The sequence below is a fragment of the Capricornis sumatraensis genome, chromosome 14 (assembly GCF_032405125.1).
Source record: "Capricornis sumatraensis isolate serow.1 chromosome 14, serow.2, whole genome shotgun sequence".
Classification (NCBI taxonomy): domain Eukaryota; kingdom Metazoa; phylum Chordata; class Mammalia; order Artiodactyla; family Bovidae; genus Capricornis; species Capricornis sumatraensis.
Window position 1 is genome coordinate 83,323,686 of NC_091082.1, and position 19,324 is coordinate 83,343,009.

The window sequence follows — 19,324 nt, forward strand, 5'->3', positions numbered from 1 at the left end:
GATTCAACTGACTGGGGTTAATTTCCACAATATACAAACAACTCATACAGCTCAGAATCAAAAAACAAATGAGCCAATTGAGAAATGGACAGAAGACTTGAATAGACATTTTTCCACAGAAGACATATAGGTGATTCACAGGCACATGTAAAATGCTCAGCTTTACTAATTATTAGAGAAATGAAAATCAAAACCATTATGAGGTATCATCTCACACCTGTCAGATGGCTATCATCAAAAAGTCTGCAAATAACAAATGTTGGATAGGATACGGAGGAAATGAAATCTTTGTAAATTGTTGTGTGATAGTCACTCAGTTGTATCCAATTCTTTGTGACCCCATGGACTGTAGCCCACCAGGCTCCTCTGCCCATGGAATTCTCTAGGCAAGAATACTGGAGTGGTTGATGGAATGGTACAGCTACCATGTGAAATAGTATGGAGGTACCCTGATAAACTAAAAATAGAACTACCATATTATCCAGTGATGGATATATATATATCCAGAAAAAAATGAAAACAGTAATTGGAAAAGATTCACAAACCCCAGTGTTCATACCAGCCCTGTTTACAATAGCCAAAACATGGAAGCAACCCAAATGCTCATCAACAGATGACTGGATTCAGGAGAGGTAGTACACACACAGAATGGAATCTTATTCAGCCATAAAAGGATGGATACTGCCATTTGCAGCAACATGAATGGACCTGCAGAATATTATACTTGGTGAAATGTTAGAAAAAGACAAATACTGTAGGATATCAGTTATATATCGAAAATGAAAACTCATGCAAATGAATGTATATACAAAACAGAAGCAGCCTCGCAGATATAGAAAACAAGTCTGTGCTTACTAAAGGGTAAAGGGTGAAAGGAAGGAGAAGAGTGTTAATGGCTCAGTCGTGTCCGACTCTTTGCGACCAGGCTCCTCTGTCCATGGGATTCTGCAGGCATAAATACTGGAGTGGGTTGCAATGCCCTTCTCCAGGGGATCTCCCCAATCCAGGGATTGAACCAGGGTCTTCTGCATTGTGGGAAGATTCTTACAATCTGAGTCACCAGGAAAGCATCCCATTTTCCCCCTAAAAGATTATTTATTTGGCTGAATGGGGTCTTGGTTGTGACAGAGGGATCTTCGCTGTGGTGTGAGGGCTTCTCTAGTTGCCCTGAGGCATATGAGATCTTAGTTCACCAGCCAGGGATCCAACCTGCATTTCGTACACAGGAAGGCAGATTCTTCACCCCTGGAGGGACAAATTTGTGGTATGGGATTAACAGGTAGAAGCTACTATATATAAAGTAGGTAAGCAACCAGGATATACTGTATAGCACAGAATATTCTACCCATTATCTTCTAATGACCTATAAAGGAATATAATATGTAAAAATACTGAATCACTATTCTTTACACCTGAAACTAGCACAGTATCGTAAATCAACTACATTTAAGTTAAAAAAAGTTGAGGGAGTGGGGGTTACGTTTTTAAAGGATTAAAAAAAAGTAAGAACTAAGTAAAATAAAGTAGAAATATTTGTAATAAGTAAAATAAGTGGATTAAACGAAGCACTTCGAAGAAGTAAAAATTAAACCTGGAACCTGCAACACCCTGAATTAGGTTGAGGAAAGTATTCAAGAGGGGTGAGAACAAATCATACTTGACAGCTCAGTGCCTGTGCTGGTTCCAGAAGGGTTTCTGATATGAGACAAGATGAAAGAAGCAGGGAGGAGGTGGAGGGTGTCAGAATTAGGCCCTGTGCTGTAAGAGCCTCGGGTAACAAAGATCGGGTTTGCTTTCTTCTGCCAGAAAGCTTTAAGTTGATTTCTCAAGGACATCAGATGTTTGTTTGGCAAAATGGTAACATGGAGTGAAAATTTTACTGCTTAGCGTGACCATCTGCAAGGAAGAGACTTGTAAATCCTCTAAAGAGTGTGCTGGGATGGAAGGTGGTCAAGTTCGGTTATCAGGCTTTTCATTTTGCCTAGTGTGTACAGTGTGTAAGGCAAGGCTAGAGAACAATCAGGAAAATAAAGGAGGTTTTTAGAGGTCACATTGCAGCGGAGAGAAGAAAGCAAAGGAGGGAGGCATTTCCAGGAGAGATGACAGTTAAGAAAAAGACCTCAGTTTTAGGTGGTACCTGCTCCTGGCTTTGGGAGTGTGCTGCTGATTCACGAGAAGCAAGCGGTCGGTAACCACAGGAGTGGCATAGAAGATTGTGGGATGAGTTCAGTTTTGGAGTCAAAGCACACCTTTTCCGTCCTGTTGGTGTCAGCTTGTATGCTTTTCAGACTGCAGTGAAAATCACAGGGATATGCTCAGCCTTTCAGTTCTTTCTGAAAAATAATGATTTTAAAATCAGTGATTCACATTTCTTCCCATTGAAAAAATCATACATGTTTTGAAGAAGAATGAAACATTTGTCTGGTGATGTGGTATAGTATATCTAAATTATTTCTACATTAAACACAGAGTAAAAGATATTCTTCTAGAAAACATCCAATATATGGGTGTGTGTGTCCAATTTTATCTTTTACTTTTCTTTTTAAATTTTTGCTTTGAAAGTGTTTTACTTTCCCAGAATTTAATGGCCTATTTACATAATAGATTCTGAAACTCAGAGCAACTTCCTTGGAACCCAGAGGAAATGAATAGATGTTGATATACATTAGTGAAGGTCATAAAACACAGTTACATTAAATTTTTTAGGTGAAAATTCTTTTGAATATATTAAACCTGCACTCCAGAAGCACACTAAATTTTTATGGATAAACACTTTTTTTCCCACTGGAGGGTGCAATTCATCAGTGTATCAATATTTCCACAGTTCCTTTAATGAGTACACTTTATAAAAAATATCAGAGAAATGTTTATTTCCATGTGGAATGCAGAGTAGATTTTATGAAACTTTAAATAAATGAAATTTCACTAATAGGAATCTGGGCTTTATTCTATAATATACCTTTGATTTAATTAGGATCAAGTAATTTTTAAGCTAAGTGTATTTTTTTATTCTCTTTTTTGGATACTGCCTATGACTTTCTTGGTTTTTAATACTGCAAAAATGTATGCTAAAAATTCATAATAAAGAGAAATACAGCCCTGCTTATTGTGAAATTTTTGCAGTGGTTTTCTTTAGCAGTCTGTATTTATTTAAAATTCTCTATGAAATACAGATTATTAGACTGTGCAGTAATAATGTGTGGTCTAAAATTAAATGTGTATTTAATAAGCATAAAATGAATATGTCCATTTAGTTGAATGTTTTGTTTTCATTATATGCCTTCATGTAGTATGAAGGCTTTTAATGTGTGTCTTAGATATAACATTAATAAAATATAGATTTTAATAACAGCCATATTTATTGATTACCAATCAGTTGTGTCTCAGCAGAATTTTGTACTGATTAACTTTCTGTTTTTATTTAGTTCTCACAGCAACCTTAACAAATAGGTACCATTTTTCCCCACTTCAGAGAAGAGGAATCTGAATTGTCTTGTGACTTACCCAAGTTTATACTTACCACAACTCAAGCTGAGGGGCCTGACTGCATGGCCCAGACGTGATCATTGTTTAATAGCTGTCTTAGACTTATCTTTGCCAACTCCTGTTACCCAAATAGCAATGTCTTGATTTTTATTTTAGACACTTGAAAGCAGGCACGTTGCATTGCAGCTAATGTCTCAAAGATGTCCACCAACTATTATGGTTTTTCCTTGGCCAAAACTGATAGAACTCCCTTAATCATGACTTAGAGAAATGGTGACTCAGACTCTTAATTGCCTATCCCAGCAGCTCTTCTCTCCTCCCCTGCCCGTAGCAGGACACTAAGATTGACACTCAGAGGAAAAGACCACATCGTCTCAGCTCATGCGGCCTCAGAGATGTGTGGCTTGTCAGCAGGTGGGCAAGGAAATGTTAAGTGTAACTGTTGGGTAGGACTTCCAGGGGGACTTCTTAAGATACAAGATCTGTGGTCTGTGGCACTTACTCCTGCTTACTCTCTCCTCCTGCCTCCAGTGCCTGCATGAAGAGCAGCAAGACATTAAGCAGCCAGTTTAGACCTTCAGGCAAGATGCTGGGATGAAGAGCAAGAGAGGCAAGGAACTTCTGTCTCCTGTAAGCCTCTATTTTGAGGTTTTCTGCTATAGGCTGCTATCTTTAATCATATTAACAATTATGGATTTTTGCAAGGTTTAAAAACCCATGTTGTCAGTCCTCAGTCAATACCCAACCACAGCCTTTCTCAGTAGATGTGACCCTACCATGAGGCCATCAAACATCCTTTTAGTCTATATTGATTTTGAATATGTTATTGGGCTAGTGACACACATTTGCTTAATTCTACACCATCATTTCTTTAAAGATTGCTTCTTCCCATAGTTTAAAATTAATTGCAAAGCTTGTTCTACTCAGGGTAATAATTTGCAACTTGCTTTTTACCATTGTCAATTTAAAAAATTTTAATTCATGCCAAGTGTTACTTCCCTTTTTGTAGCCAGGAAAAGTACTATGGTATACTCTTCTTGAGGTCAAAGAAGTTAAAAGTATTTTTATAAGATTAACAACATGATTTGGCAGTAAAGAATAAGTATGACACAGTCATTTTGTATAAAGAAGTTCACTAACTTCCTGGATTCCCAGCATTTCCTCTTTGCTCAGACACAAACCTTGATTTTGCCAGCTTCTCTTTAAACTTGCCACCAGCCTCTTATTTTAAGGAAAAGAATAAATGAAGTTTGCTTTAAGGCCCTTTCCTTGAGGTTTAATCGATGTTTGGGAAAAATTACATGAAACTTCCTAGGTGAGAAGATGACAAAAGGTCTGTGGGAGGCAGAATATCATACAGGTTTTAAGATTCTGCGAACAAAGGTCCGTCTAGTCAAGGCTATGGTTTTTCCAGTAGTCATGTATGGATATGAGAGCTGGACTCTAAAGAAAGCTGAGTGCCAATGAATTGATGCTTTTGAACTGTGGTGTTGGAGAAGACTCTTGAGAGTCCCTTGGACTGCAAGGAGATCCAACCAGTCAATCCTAAAGGAAATCAGTCCTGAATATTCACTGGAAGGACTGATGCTGAAGCCGAAGTTCCAATACTTTGAACACCTGATGCAAAGAACTGACTCACTGGAAAAGACCCTGATGCTGGGAAAGATTGAAGGCAGCAGGAGAAGGGGATGACAGAGGATAAGATGGTTGGATGGCATCACTAACTGAGGTTGAGTGATGCCAGGCTTCCCTGTCTACCACCAACTCCCTGAGCTTGCTCAAACTCATGTCCATTGAGTCAGTGATGTCATCCAACCATCTCATCCTCTGTCACCAGTGATGTCATCCAACCATCTCATCCTCTGACACCCACTTTTCCTCTTGCCTTCAGTCTCTCCCAGAATCAGGGTCTTTTCCAATGAGTCAGCTCTTTGCATCAGGTGGCCAGAGTATTGGAGTTTCAGATTCAGTGTCAATCCTTCCAGTGAATATTAAGGACTGATCTCCAGTTCTTCGGGGCCAGGGCAGCCAGCCTCACGTCAAAAGGAAGGTGCACTCAGAGCCTGGGTTTCCGTTTCTAATGCCCTCCCTCACTTCACCTCTTACAGTCAGCGTCCAGCTCATTCACAGTCTTGCTTCTAGGAGGGAAGAACAAAAGGAAAACCCTCCAGTCGGCTCTTCTGCTTTCTCTCCCAACCTTCTCAGATTAACTCCTTTCAGAATGGCCTAAAACGATGTTCTGGGAGAGCACACAAGTATTGAAAACACTTGGGTAAACACATACTGGGAGTGAAAAAATGCTTGATTGAAACAAAGGTAGGAAGGATGACTTGTATCCTCCTCAGCTTTTGCCCTTTCCTTCTTGTTCCTCAGCGACTTGTATCGGATGGTGAGTCCATGTCACGTAAAATCCAGGACTTAAATAAATTAGAGCAACAAGACACTAGGTTTCAGTATATCAACATCTAAAATGAGGTGAATTTGATAAGATAATTTTCAGAGAAAAGCTAAGACTAAAGGTGAGTAGGGGAATGGATGGGGCATTTCATATGGAAAGTAGACCATTGTATGATGATTAAAGACACCTGCAGTGTCCTCAAGGATTCAGGGGAACTGTCGGTTAGGTTTCTTTAGAGCGTTTAATAAAGTTTTCACATACAAACATAAAGTATTACATAAGACACAAGGTTTGCTTCTTGTACTCGATTTGCAGTCTTACCTGAATGGTCTTTGTGGGTAGGATTTAAGAAACCCTCAATAATTAGAGTAAAATTTAAGATAGTCCTGTGGTGACAGGATCCTAAGGCTGAGAGCAGATTCACTGAGTTGTCTGTATTACCTCTAAATCTGTACTCGTGAGACAGGGCAGAATGCCCTTGAGGGCTTTATGTGAGGGAAAAAACACCTTTGCCCAATGCAAGGAGGACAGGACTGTCTCCTCCCTATCTAATTACCAGTGCTTTCACAATTTGCATTTAAAATTTGAAGAGTGTCCTCCACCTTGTCTGCTGCCGGACTTGTCTCATACGGTTTTTTCCTGCCTATTCAGGAGAATAAGCCTGGAACTAGATTCTGAGGGTGCTGGAAGCAAAGAGGGATATATCGTGAAGTGGATCAGGTACAATATGGAAACACTCTCTGAGGATACAGGGTATCATAGCTGAGCAAGGACCCTGGGAAACAGTGCGTCCATACAGAAAGGTCGGCATTAGTACCAGGGACAAGGTGAGCAGCCATGCAGCCACGCCAAGCAAGGTGGAAATGCCAGAACTGACATCGCAGATGGCAAACGACTAGGCAAAGTGGGCCTGCTAGACGATGCCCCGCTAGGGAAGCCCACTAGGGGCTGGCTCCATGGGGGGCCTGAAAGGTTCTTGGTCCACAGTGAGGAATGAGTTGGTGAGAGGGGCACCAACCGTGGAATCAATCTCAGGAGTAGTTCTCCACAGGCCAGAGAGTAAGAGGCTATTTGTGGTGTGCAGGATAGCATGCACGTGTGCATGCTCAGTCGTGTCCGACCCCTTTGCTCCCGCCAGGCTCTTCTGTCCATGGGATTCTCCAGGCAAGGATATGGAGGTGCATTGCCATTCCCTTCTCCAGGGGATCTTCCCAATCCAAGGATCGAACCTGCAGCTCCTGTGTCTCCTGCATCGTTAGGCAGATTCTTTACCACGCCTCCACCTGGGAAGCCCAGGTAAGTATGATAATGGCCTCCCAAAAATGCTCAGGACCTAGTTCCCAGAACCTGTGAAGATGTAACTTTCATGGCAAAAGGAACCTTGCAGATTTGATTAAGGATTTTAATATGAGGATCTGATCCTGTATTAATCTGGTGGGCCTACTCTAGTCACAGGGGTCTTTATGAGAGAGAGGGTCAAGGAATGAGGTGTGACTTGGGATCAGAGGTTGGAATGAAGTGGTCATGAGCCAAGGATGCTGGTAGCCTGTGGAAGCTGGGGAAGGCAAGTAAATGATTGTGCCCTAGAGCCTTATGAAGGAATGCAGCTAAGCAAACCCTGATTTTAGCCCAGTGGGACTCGTTTTGGATTTTGACCTCCAGATCTGCAAGAGAATAAATTTGTGTAGCTTTTAGCCACTGTTTTTGGTACTATTAAAATAGCAACAGGAAAAGACTTCACTTTTAAAGAACTGGGCTAACTAATGGGGATGACCCCCTAAAACAGTGCAGACCAAATGGCCGTGCTTAGCAGTTAGGAATCAGGTGGGTGCAGGTCTGATAAAGACAAGCAAGGTTTGAGTGGCAGTGAGAACTGACCCACGGAGAGGCTGTGGCTCCCAATACGTGGGGTCCCAAAGAAGCAAGAGAAATGGGCAGCCCACATGGACACCACTAAGTCTACACAATGAGAAGAAATCAACGATGGATGACCAGGAGGCTGAAGCCAGATACTTCAAAAAATACTCATGATTCCTTTTCCAGTTTCTGGATTTGAACCACTTTTTCAAACCCATTGAGCCAAGAAGAGGTCAGGTTTCCAATGGGAAGGATTCTCAAAATGTATATATGGTAATAATTTATCTAATGCTTCCACAATAGACCCTGTTGTTGCTATTCAGTCACCAAGTTGTATCTGACTCTTTGTGACCCCATGCCCTGCAGCACCCCAGGCTTCCCTGTCATTTACTATCTCCCAGAGTTTGCTGAAACTCATGTCTGTTGAGTTAGTGATATTATCCAACCATCTCATCCTCTGTCACCCCCTTTTTCTCTTGCCTTCAATCTTTCTCAGCATCAGGGTTTTTTCCAATGAGTCAGTTCTTCAGGTGGCCAAAGTATTAGAGCTTCAGCACCAGCCCCTCCAATGAATATTCAGGATTGTTTTCCTTTAGGATTAACTAATTTGATCTCTTTAGAGTCCAAGACGGAGAAGGCAATGGCACCCCACTCCAGCACTCTTGCCTGGAAAATCCCATGGATGGAGGAGCCTGGTGGGCTGCAGTCCATGGGGTCACTAAGAGTCAGACATGACTGAGCGACTTCACTTTCACTTTTCACTTTCATGCATTGGAGAAGGAAATGGCAACCCACCCCAGTGTTCTTGCCTGGAGAATCCCAGGGACGGGGGAGCCTGGTGGGCTGCCGTCTATGGGGTCGCACAGAGTTGGACACGACTGAAGTGACTTAGCAGCAGCAGCAGAGTCCAAGAGACTCTCAAGAGTGTTCTCCAGCACCATGGCTCAAAAGCATCAGTTTTTCGGTGCTCAGCCATGAAGTTAAAAGATAGCTCCTTGGAAGAAAAGCTATGACAAATCTAGATAGCTTATTAAAAAGCAGAGACACACTCACTTTTCTGACAAAGGTCTGTATAGTCAAAGCTATGGTTTTTCCAGTAGTCATGTATCTATGTAAGAGTTGGACCATAAAGAAGGCTGAGAGCTGAAAAATTGATGCTTTTGAACTGTGGTGTTGGAGAAGACTCTTGGGAGTCCCTTGGACAGAAGGATATCAAATCAGTCAATCATAAAGGAAATCAACCCTAGATATCCATTGTAAAGACTGATGGTGACGCTGAAGCTCCAATACTTTGGCCACCTGATGTGAAGAGGTGATACGACTCGTTAGTGATATGACCTAAATCCCAGTCTGTGAGAGTCTGAGCCCTTAGCTCACCAGGCCTTTCTTGGGGTATAGCCATTGTATTTGACTATTTGCTATCAATATTGGTCAAGAATGCATGAAGCTGGGAGCCAAATTTCTCCTGATGTTTCTAGTGTATGGTTGGCTGACAACCTGTTTTCTTATTTGATACCTGCCTAACTTTTGCACCGTAACTTCCCTGGTGGTGCAGAGGTTAAAGTGTCTGCCTGCAATGTGGGAGACCTGGGTTCGATCCCTGCGTCGGGAAGATCCCCTGGAGAAGGAAATGGCAACCCACTCCAGTATTCTTGCCTGGAGAATCCCATGGACCGAGAAGCTTGGTGGGCTACAGTCCATGGGTCACAAAGAGTCAGACATGACTGAGCAACTTCACTTTCACTTTCACTTTTGCGCCAAGTTCATGATCCTCCCAAGGAAGCCAGTGAGTAAGATGGGGATACATGGGCCTAGCCATTTCTGCCCAGTGTGAGATCTCTCTTCTAATGAACTCTTTGTTGCAGAACTCCCCTTGAGCTCACAGACAACTTATCCATCCTGCATCATGATTTGATCAATCCCCTGCCGCATTCTATCCCTCCTTTTGTCTTTACCTTGTGTTACCTGTCTCCTCCAACAAATTAAGTATTTCTCCTAACTCCATCTCTGTGTCTGCTTCTTAGAGAACCTGAAGGACTTCACAAGGAAGTGGGATAGGGTATGGACATGTGGATGGCCTATGGGAGTGGACACACTGTCTAAAGATCTTTGTACCAGTTGTGGTAGTAGTTTTAAGTGTCTCCAAATTCTTTGATACTCTTCTTCAAGAGTTAGAGTCTAGTTTTTTCCTCTTCTTGACTTTGGGATAGGCTTCTTTCTAATGAATAGAATAAAGGGAAAGTAATGATGAGCAGCTTTGGAGACTAGTTGGCAGAAGGCACTGTAGCTTCCTGCCCCTCTCTTGTCTCCCTTCCTCTGAACAAAGCCAGGCACCGCATCATGAGGAATGGGACCAGAGAGCCCCCTGAGATGGAGAACAGAGGCCTCCCACCAACAGCAGGTGAGCGAGTCTGGAAGTGGTTCTGTTAGTCCCCAGACTGCAACCCTGGATGGCAAATTGACTGCAGCCTCTTCAGGACCGGAACCAGAAGCAGCTGCTTCTGGACTCCTGTGCATGAGCTGATACAGACAAATGTGTGTTGTTTCAAGCTGCCAGTGTTGAAGGATTTTGTTATGCAACAATAAATAACCACATATTTGTAAAAGACTGTCTGAAAGTATCCACTATTGCAGAAACACTAAACAGACAGAATGACTCACCCAGCTGTCATCAGTCAGCCTGTTATCAGCAACTCCTGTGTTAGTAAAATGGTTTCAAAGATGGAGAAACCATGGGGACAAGGATGAAAGCTATTCGTGATCCTAACAACTTGGGCTTACATTCATCAAGGCCTATTTAACTATTTCCGTGGCTCCCGGAAGCCTGAACTGATGGCAGTGGTGGACAGCACTGCAACACCTGCGAGGACATTCACTTGCCCAGTGGTGACCACATAGCTTCTTTCTGTGGGGCAGGGGAGGGCATGTGCCCTGGGAACCCACAGGTCATATTAGTTATAATCTCACTGAGCACCTGCTGGCCGGACAGAAAGATGGGAACGTCTGTCAAAAGCTCCAAAATCACTGCAGATGGTGACTGCAGTCATGAAATTAAAAGATGCTTGCTCCTTGGAAGAAAAGCTATGACCAACCTAGACAGCATATTAAAAAGCAGAGACATTTCAAAGATTCGTCTACTCAAAGCTATGGTTTTTCCAGTGGTCATGTCTGGATGTGAGAGTGGGACCATGAAGAAAGCTGAGCACCAAAGAATTGAGGCTTTTGAACTGTGGTGTTGGAGAAGACTCTTGAGAGTCCCTTGGACTGCAAGGAGATCCAACCAGTCAATCCTAAAGGAAATCAGTCCTGAATATTCACTGGAAGAACTGATGCTGAAGCTGAAGTTCCAATACTTTGGCCACCTGATGCAAAGAACTGACTCACTGGAAAAGACCCTGATGCTGGGAAAGATTGAAGGCAGGAGGGGAAGGGGACGACAGAGGATGAGATGGTTGGATGGCATCACCGACTTGATGGACATGAACTTGAGCAAGCTCTGGGAGTTGGTGATGGACAGGGAAGCCTGGCGTGCTGCAGTTCATGGAGCAAAGAGTCGGACACAACTGAGCGATTGAACTGAACTGAAGAAGTCAGCTCATAAACAATTCAAGGGTGGAGTGTCATCCTCCAGGAAGTAGCGTTTGTTGCAAACCAGTGAGCACATGTGGCTCTGTGTCTCCAGTGGGCAAGTATGTGGGAACCGAGGGTGGCAACAGGAGTGGCCCAGCCTGCCCACCTTTTGGGTGCCCAGTTGGTGGCCTTGTACCTTTTGTCCCTGTAACTTTGAGACACTGAAACATGTTATGAGGACCTCATTTCAAAGGGGAAATAATTGCATTTGGGTCCCATTATGGGCTTGCCAAGTGGCTCAGTGATTAAAGAATCCCCCAGCCAATGCAGGAGATGTAAGAAATGTGGGTTTGATTTCCTTGGTTCGGGAAGTTCCCCTGGAGAAGGAAGTGACAACCCGCCTTGGTATCATTGACTTAAAATTTTCCATGAATACAGGAGGCTACAGTCTGTGGAGTCACAGAGAGCTGGACATGACTGAGCACTCGTGCACCTCTCCACTACAGTTGCTAGCCAGGCACTTTGGGTTCCTCATGCTGAGGGGCAAGCGGGTGGGAGAGGCGTCAGCATCTGTTGGAGGTCATGAGAGCTGATCGCCCAGTAAAGGCAGCTCTTCAGAGGCTTGAAGGATGCAGCGCTCTGTGGCCGGCTCTCCCGCTGCTCCTGGAATCCTGTGAGCACCCTGTGGTTCAGCCTGTGCTAACCTGCTGTGATGACAGACGCTAGGCTGGCCCGGGACCCACACTGCTCCCATGGGTAATATGCCAAATGCTGGTCATATGACTGAGGCTCTCTTAGTCACCTACCCACCAGCCAAACCACCAGCTGAGTGCAGTGGGGGCATGAGCAAACCAGAAGAGACAGCTGAGTGGTTCAGACCTCAGACTCACAACTAGATAAATGATCAGCTTTCTAAGTACCTAAGTTCTAGAGTAGTTTGTTACAGAGCCAGAGGGTAGAAACAAGAAATATCTTGCAAGCAGAAGGGTTTTAGGAACCAGGATACTGGATCATGTCTTCTTCTCAAACACCACAAAATCCAAAGATCACTCTGAGAAAAATAGACATTTATCAATGACTAGACTTTCTGAATAAAGTCATTTTCTGGTGACATGACTGGGGGCCAAGCTTGGGGATGTTCTTTCTATTTTGTGTTAGGCTTATTCTGAAGCCATGCCCTTGTGTCTTATCCTCCGGTTCTAGCTTTGGTTCAGGTTGAAATTCTTGACCTTATCACATAGTTCTGCTCCTGTGAGCTCTAGTGCAAAAGTGTTACAGACAGAAGTAAGGTGGTGTGATTATAGCCTTATGTTTTATGGCACTTACTTGAAAAGTAGCTCTGTACCCATTGTGTGAGTATGATCTATATGGCTTTTATTTTATTTTATTGCCTTATCGCACTGACTAGAACTTTCAGCACTATGTTGATAAAAGAAGTAAGGGTGGACATCCTTGATTTGTTCCTGAGCTTCTCGTGAAAGCATTCCATATTTCATTATTAAGGGTAATGTTAGCTGTGGGGTTTTGGGTAGACGTACTCTTATCAAGTTAAAGACGTTTCCCTCAATCTCTATTTTTCTAAGTGTTTATATCATGCATGGGAGTTAAATTTTGTCAATAGCCTTTACTGCACCTGATGATACACTATATGATTTTTTTCTTTAAGCCTTTTAATGTGGCAGATTACATTGATTTTCAAATGTTGAACCAGCCTTGCATATGTGGAATCAATCCCATTTGGTTATGGTGTATAATTCTTTTTACATATTTTTTTGGATTCAATTTGTAAGTATTTTACTGAGGTTTTTTTGCGTCTATGTTCATGGGATCTATCGATCTATAGTTTTCCTTTCTTCAAATACCATTACCTGTTTGAGGCATTAGTTTAATGTTGGCCTCATAGAATGAATTAGGAAGTAGTCTCTCGGTTTTCTAGTAGAGACTGTAGAGAGTTGGTATCATTTTTTCCTTGAATGTTTGGTAGAATTTACCAGTAAAACAGCCTGGGTGTAGCACTTTTATATTTTGAAGATTATTGTCTGAAGATTATTAATTTAATTTCTTTAATAGATACAGGGCTATTCAGATAATTTACTATTTCTTGTGTAGATTTTGTATATTCTGTCTCTAAAGGAAATGTTCCATTTTATCTAAGTTACCAAATGGGTGGGCACAGAGTTGTTCATAGTACTTCCTTTTATTGTTCATCTGATTAGTAGTGACTTGTCTGTCTTACTATGTTGCCTCTTTTCTAATCTTTGGCTAAAGAGAGCAGGCTTTTGCTCAACTTTTATTTGTCTACATCCATCAGCATTTTTGACTTTGTAACTTCTTCAGATTCAAGTCTTGGATATACAGGGCCAACTCCCACCTCCAGAAAACCTAAAGAGCTTATCATAGTCCCATTTCTAGAGCCTGAAGTCCAGTAGCCAGACGGCTTTCTTCCGTCTTTCAGAGTCTCCTTATGTTTGCTTTGTATGTATAATGTACACATTTCTTAGTTGTAATTAGCAGAAGGAATAGGAAAAAAAAGTCTACTCCATTTTCCTGAAAGAGGTCCCAAGAACATTTTTACATTGTTAAGTGATTGAACAAGAGCAAAAGAAGAATAAAATTTCATGACACATGAGAACCACATGAAAGTCCAACTTCGGTGTCTGTAAATAAAGTGTTAATTCTACATGGCTGCTTTTGTGCTATGGTGGCTAGGGGTTAGTAGTTACATCAAAGACTGTTATGGTTCAAAACCCTAAAATATTTATTATCCGATCCTTTATAAAAGCTTGCTAACCCCTGGATCACATAACAGAATGAGTTACTAGAACTTTATCAACCGAGTTGAGTAGAATACCTGCTCAATCAACATGAAAATAATTAAGGATGTATAAATTCATATAGACTGTCTTCAGGTTTAGGCTCTGGTGAATACAGATTTGGTTGAAATGTTGGTTAGGAAAGATGATACTTTGACAGAAGGTTACCTGCCCTCCTGCTCTTAGTATCCGTATCTTTCATATACTTATTATTGTATGATACTTATTTCAACAGTTCTAAGAAGTATTTTCCTCTATATTTTAACATCTTCAATGTGACTTGCAATCAATACCTTGTCATAGTTTAATTGGCAACATTTTTCCTTCTTAGTGATATGTGAAAGAATGATTGTTTAGTTGCTAAGTCATGTCCGACACTTGGACCCCATGGACTGTAGCTTGCCAGGCTCCTCTGTCCATGGAATTCTCCAGGCAAGAATACCAGAGTGGGTAGCCATTCCCTTCTCCAGGGGATCTTTCTGATCCAGAGATCAAACCCTCCCGTGTCTCCTGCATCAGCAGGCAGAGCCACCAAAAGAAGGATGCACCTTACAAAGGATGATGTCTTGGTTTTAATGAGATATGTAATTGATCAGGAGCAGTCACAAATACATCTTTGTGCAGTTAAGAATGTATACATTTTTGAGTAGACAAAAGCTACTCAGGTTATATTAACTTTTCCTTAAACGTTGACCTCAGGGTCACCCCCTTTTTTTAAAAAAAAATTCTTTTTAGTGCCAAACCTTTTTCACTCATAGTTTTTCCAGGTAAATGTTTTTCTAGCAAAGTCTGGTACTGCTGCTGCTGCTGCTAAGTTGCTTCAGTCGTGTCCGACTGTGCGACCCCATAGATGGCAGCCCAGCAGGCTCCTCTGTCCCTGGGATTCTCCAGGCAAGAACACTGGAGTGGGTTGCCAGGTGCCATTTCCTTCTCCAATGCATGAAAGTGAAAAGGGAAAATGAAGTCGCTCAGTCATCTCTGACTCTTCGTGACCCCGTGGACTGCAGCCTACCAGGCTCCTCTGTCCATGGGATTCTCCAGGCAAGAGTACTGGGGTGGGGTGCCATTGCCTTTGAATAGTCTTAAATACTTCTACTGTCAGAATAGTCCCCTCAAAACTTGAATGTTTCCAAAATTTTTTCTAGTTATGCTTATAGACAACTGTTGTGTATTAGTAACTTCCGTTTGCATATTGGAATTGTATAAACAAGGTTGACATTGTCGAAATGTTGATCCATTCTAATCCTGAGAGTCCTAAACAGCGAGCACCAAATTAATTTTGAAAGGCATATTGCAAGAAGGAAAAAAAGGAAAACAAACCCCAAACCAATGGTACTATTTCCCACTTATCTAACCTTTCAAGGGCACTTAGCGGTTAGAAGATGATGATAAGTACAGACAGATTTCCTGATTAGAAGGTTCATTAGTAAGAAGGAACAGAATACTAATCACAAGACTTTCATTTGCTCTGACAAGGTCTGACCTAGCTAGCATTCATCAGTGACAGTGGAATTGCTCCCTGGTGGTATCAACCCCAGGCAAAGCAGAGAAAACATGTTCTTCATGGAGGAATTCATCAAAAGTAAGCAGAGCTGTACCACACACCATTGCTTTCAGGAGTTCCCCAGAGGGTAGACAGCATCTTCTCTGAATCAGTTTGCTTGGTCTGTAAAATGCAAAATGCTCAGGGGAAGTGTGCGTGTTAAAGAAAAACAGCTTAAACTTTGGAACCTGAGAACAACAATCATCACACAAACCTGCACCTTAAATATTAATAATCTAGTTGACCACAAATAGGTGCTTTGGTCAATGCTGAGCCTATGAGCCCAGGAGAGCATGCTGCTGCTAACTACGTAGTAGTTATAAACGTGGTAAGTTCTTGTGAGTGTGGCCATTTTTAAATCTTGTGACCTGACACCAAAAGGTTACCACGTTAGTAGAAATCAAAAATTGCATGTTTTAAGCCTGCAAAGATATTTGCACATTTTAATTATAAACGTATATTAAAATGCTCTTTTTCCAAACATCACAATTTTCAATAAAATATGCCCTCATCATGTAAAAGCATTTTATGAAGAATAATTAAGTTCCCAGGTTTGGTCTGTGAAGTATAAAACCAAGCACCACCAATTTTCCCATCTGCAGAAAGCTTGCTGCTAATTTGTTACAAGATGAGCAAATGAAATAATTAGAAATTAGACAAAATATACCTGAGTGGAAAGCATCCAGGCTCTGGAGTCAGACAAACCTGATTTTGAATTTTTTGAATTAACGACTCTGAGCCTTAGTTTCCTTATCTATGAAGTAAGGCAATACTACTTAACATACAGGGTCAGGATAAGTGTTAGATAATTGGTGCTTATTGGAACCAACTCTAAATTGTGTAGTAAATATTTTAAGTACAAAAAAAAAAGAAAAAGCCTACCAAAAGGAAAGAGCTGAGTGAAACAGGTGAGAGCTTCCTGGAGGTGAGACTTGGGCTAAGCCTTAAAAATTCTCTCATAATAGTAACATTTTTATTACATTACATTTTAATGTTTCTGAAGTTGATGTTAAAGTAAATGGTGAAAAATAGCAGGTAAAGGATTAAATTATGGTATAGTTAGGATTGCCTATGTCTTTGCCAAGTCATGAGATCCCACAGCTAGGTAAATTTTAATGTTAATTTGTATCTTTAATTTGATTGAAATGTCTTCATTAAAGACAATTATTAATTAAACAACAAACAGTATTAAAATATTACTTTTTTAAAGCAAAATGTGATTAAAGGCCACAGATAAAGCTGGTTTCTCAGAATAGATCATGAAATTTTTTGTTAACCTAATTTTTAAATTGGTACTATAACTATAAATTTCAGAATTAAGAAAGATTAGATACACCTTGCTATATTTAAAATGGATGACCAACAAAGACCTACTGTATAGCACGTGGAACTCTACTGTGTCATGCCTGGATAGGAGGAGAATTGGGAGAATGGATACATGTATATGCATGGCTGAGTTATTTATTTTGTGAATGGTGCCTGTACAGAGTTTTGAACATTTCAGAGTGAAGGAGAGCAAGAAATATGATTAGATAGCAGAGCAATGTAAACTACCAGGTCTTTGAATGCTGTGGATTGATAATTAACAATGTGGTAGAAAATAGTGCAGAACTGTTAAAAGTAATGTGTAGTATTTATGAAGGTCAACGTTCTGAGTATGAGGTTTTATTTCCTGCACTCTGGAGTGTTGGGAGCTTTCAGAAAGGGCATCACAAGATTTTTCAGATAAAATAAAGCTAGTGATGTGATAGATGTAGGCAGTCGAAACAGTGAGGTCAGCGAAGACCGATGTTTTGGGGAACAGGTAGAAAGCCAGGATCTAAATTCGAGGAGATCAACCAAGGTGAGAAAAGCAGACTCAATGCTCTGGCATTCTAAATCGTAAAGTCCAGACTGGAAGAACCATCAAGAGTGGAGCTGGTAAAATTAGTTGGTGAATGTTAATCCCAGGGAGTGAGCTATGAGGTCCCTTGCCTGTGTGTACCCTGTACTGAGTGTTTGGAGGCACTGGAAATATTTATGGCTAAGATGAGTCCCTTGGACTGCAAGGAGATCCAACCAGTCCATTCTGAAGAAGATCAGCCCTGGGATTTCTTTGGAGGGAATGATGCTGAAGCTGAAACTCCAGTACTTTGGCCACCTCATGTGAAGAGTTGACTCATTGGAAAAGACTATGATGCTGGGAGGGATTGGGGGCAGGAGAAGAAGGGGATGACCGAGGATGAAATGGCTGGATGGCATCATGTGAGTCTGAGTGAACTCAGGGAGATGGTGATGGACAGGGAGGCCTGGCGTGCTGCGGTTCATGGGGTCGCAAAGAGTCAGACACGACTGAGCGACTGAACTGAACTGATACCGCCTTCCATAACGGCTGTATCAATTTACATTCCCACCAACAGTGCAAGAGCGTTCCCTTTTCTCCACACCCTCTCCAGCATTTATTGTTTGTAGACTTTTTGATGATGGCCATTCTGACGAGTGTGAGAAAAAAAATCTCATAGTTTTGATTTGCATTTCACTAATAATGAGTGATGTTCAGCATCTTTTCATGTGTTTGTTAGCCATCTGTATGTCTTTGGAGAAATGTCTGTTTAGGTCTTTTTCCCACTTTCTGATAGGGCAAAACTCCTTCCTTTTTTCTTTATTAATCTTTTCATATGAGAAGAGAAACTAGTATTTTCCATAAAACTCCCTGACTTGATGCTTTGTGGACATTCCGTTACTCTCCCCTTTCAGATCTTATTTTGGAGGGTTGCTCGATGTAAATTATACCAGTTCAGCAATATTAGGGGCATAGAGACAGGGCTGTGTGGTTCTGGCAGAGAAAGATTTTCTCTGTTCATGCCTGTGTTTGGTGATGTTCTGTTACTAGACACTAGCTTTCCTTAGTTGAACTGACTTTTTAATTAGTTATGTGTTTTTGGCTGTGCTGGGTCTTCACTGGTTGCGGTTCTCGAGCTTCTCGTGGTGGCTTCTCCTGCTGCCCAGCACAGACTCTAGGTGTGCAGGCTTCAGTAGCTGAGGCGTGTGGGCTCAGTAGTTGTGGTTCCTGGGCTCTAGAGCAGAGGCCCAATAGTTGTGACTCATGGGCTTAGTTATTCCACAGCATGTGGAATGTTCCAGGACCAGGGATCAAACCTGTGCCTCCTGAATTGCAGGTGGATTCTTTACCACCAAGCCACTAGGGAAAGCCCCAAACTGACTTTTGTACCAGCCTCCGTTAGGGGCACCTCCTTTGTGGGAAAGCAGCTTTTCGCATCAGGGAAGAGCCCCCTACTTAGTAAGAAGTTCTTCCTCGCCATGTTATTTTCTGTATGATAAGGTTTTTCTTTCCCCTGATTCTCCTGATGAGCTTCTCTAAGTGCCCCTGATAGAAAGGTCTTCAAGCAGAGTGATATCCATCTCTTCTCCAGTCTGTCCACTTGGTAGCCCTCACCTCTGTACCAGTGATTAAAGAAATTCATAAAATATGTGAATAACTACATTTACTGGACAATTGAAACAGACATCATGCTGCTTTTCATACTTTATTTGATCTGAAGAAATAGTCCAGTGTTTGAGAACACGGACCCTGTGTACAGACTATCTGGTTTCCAGTCACAGCTCTGCACTCACAGCTGTGGAACCTCATGTAATTTACTTAACTTCGCTCCCTGT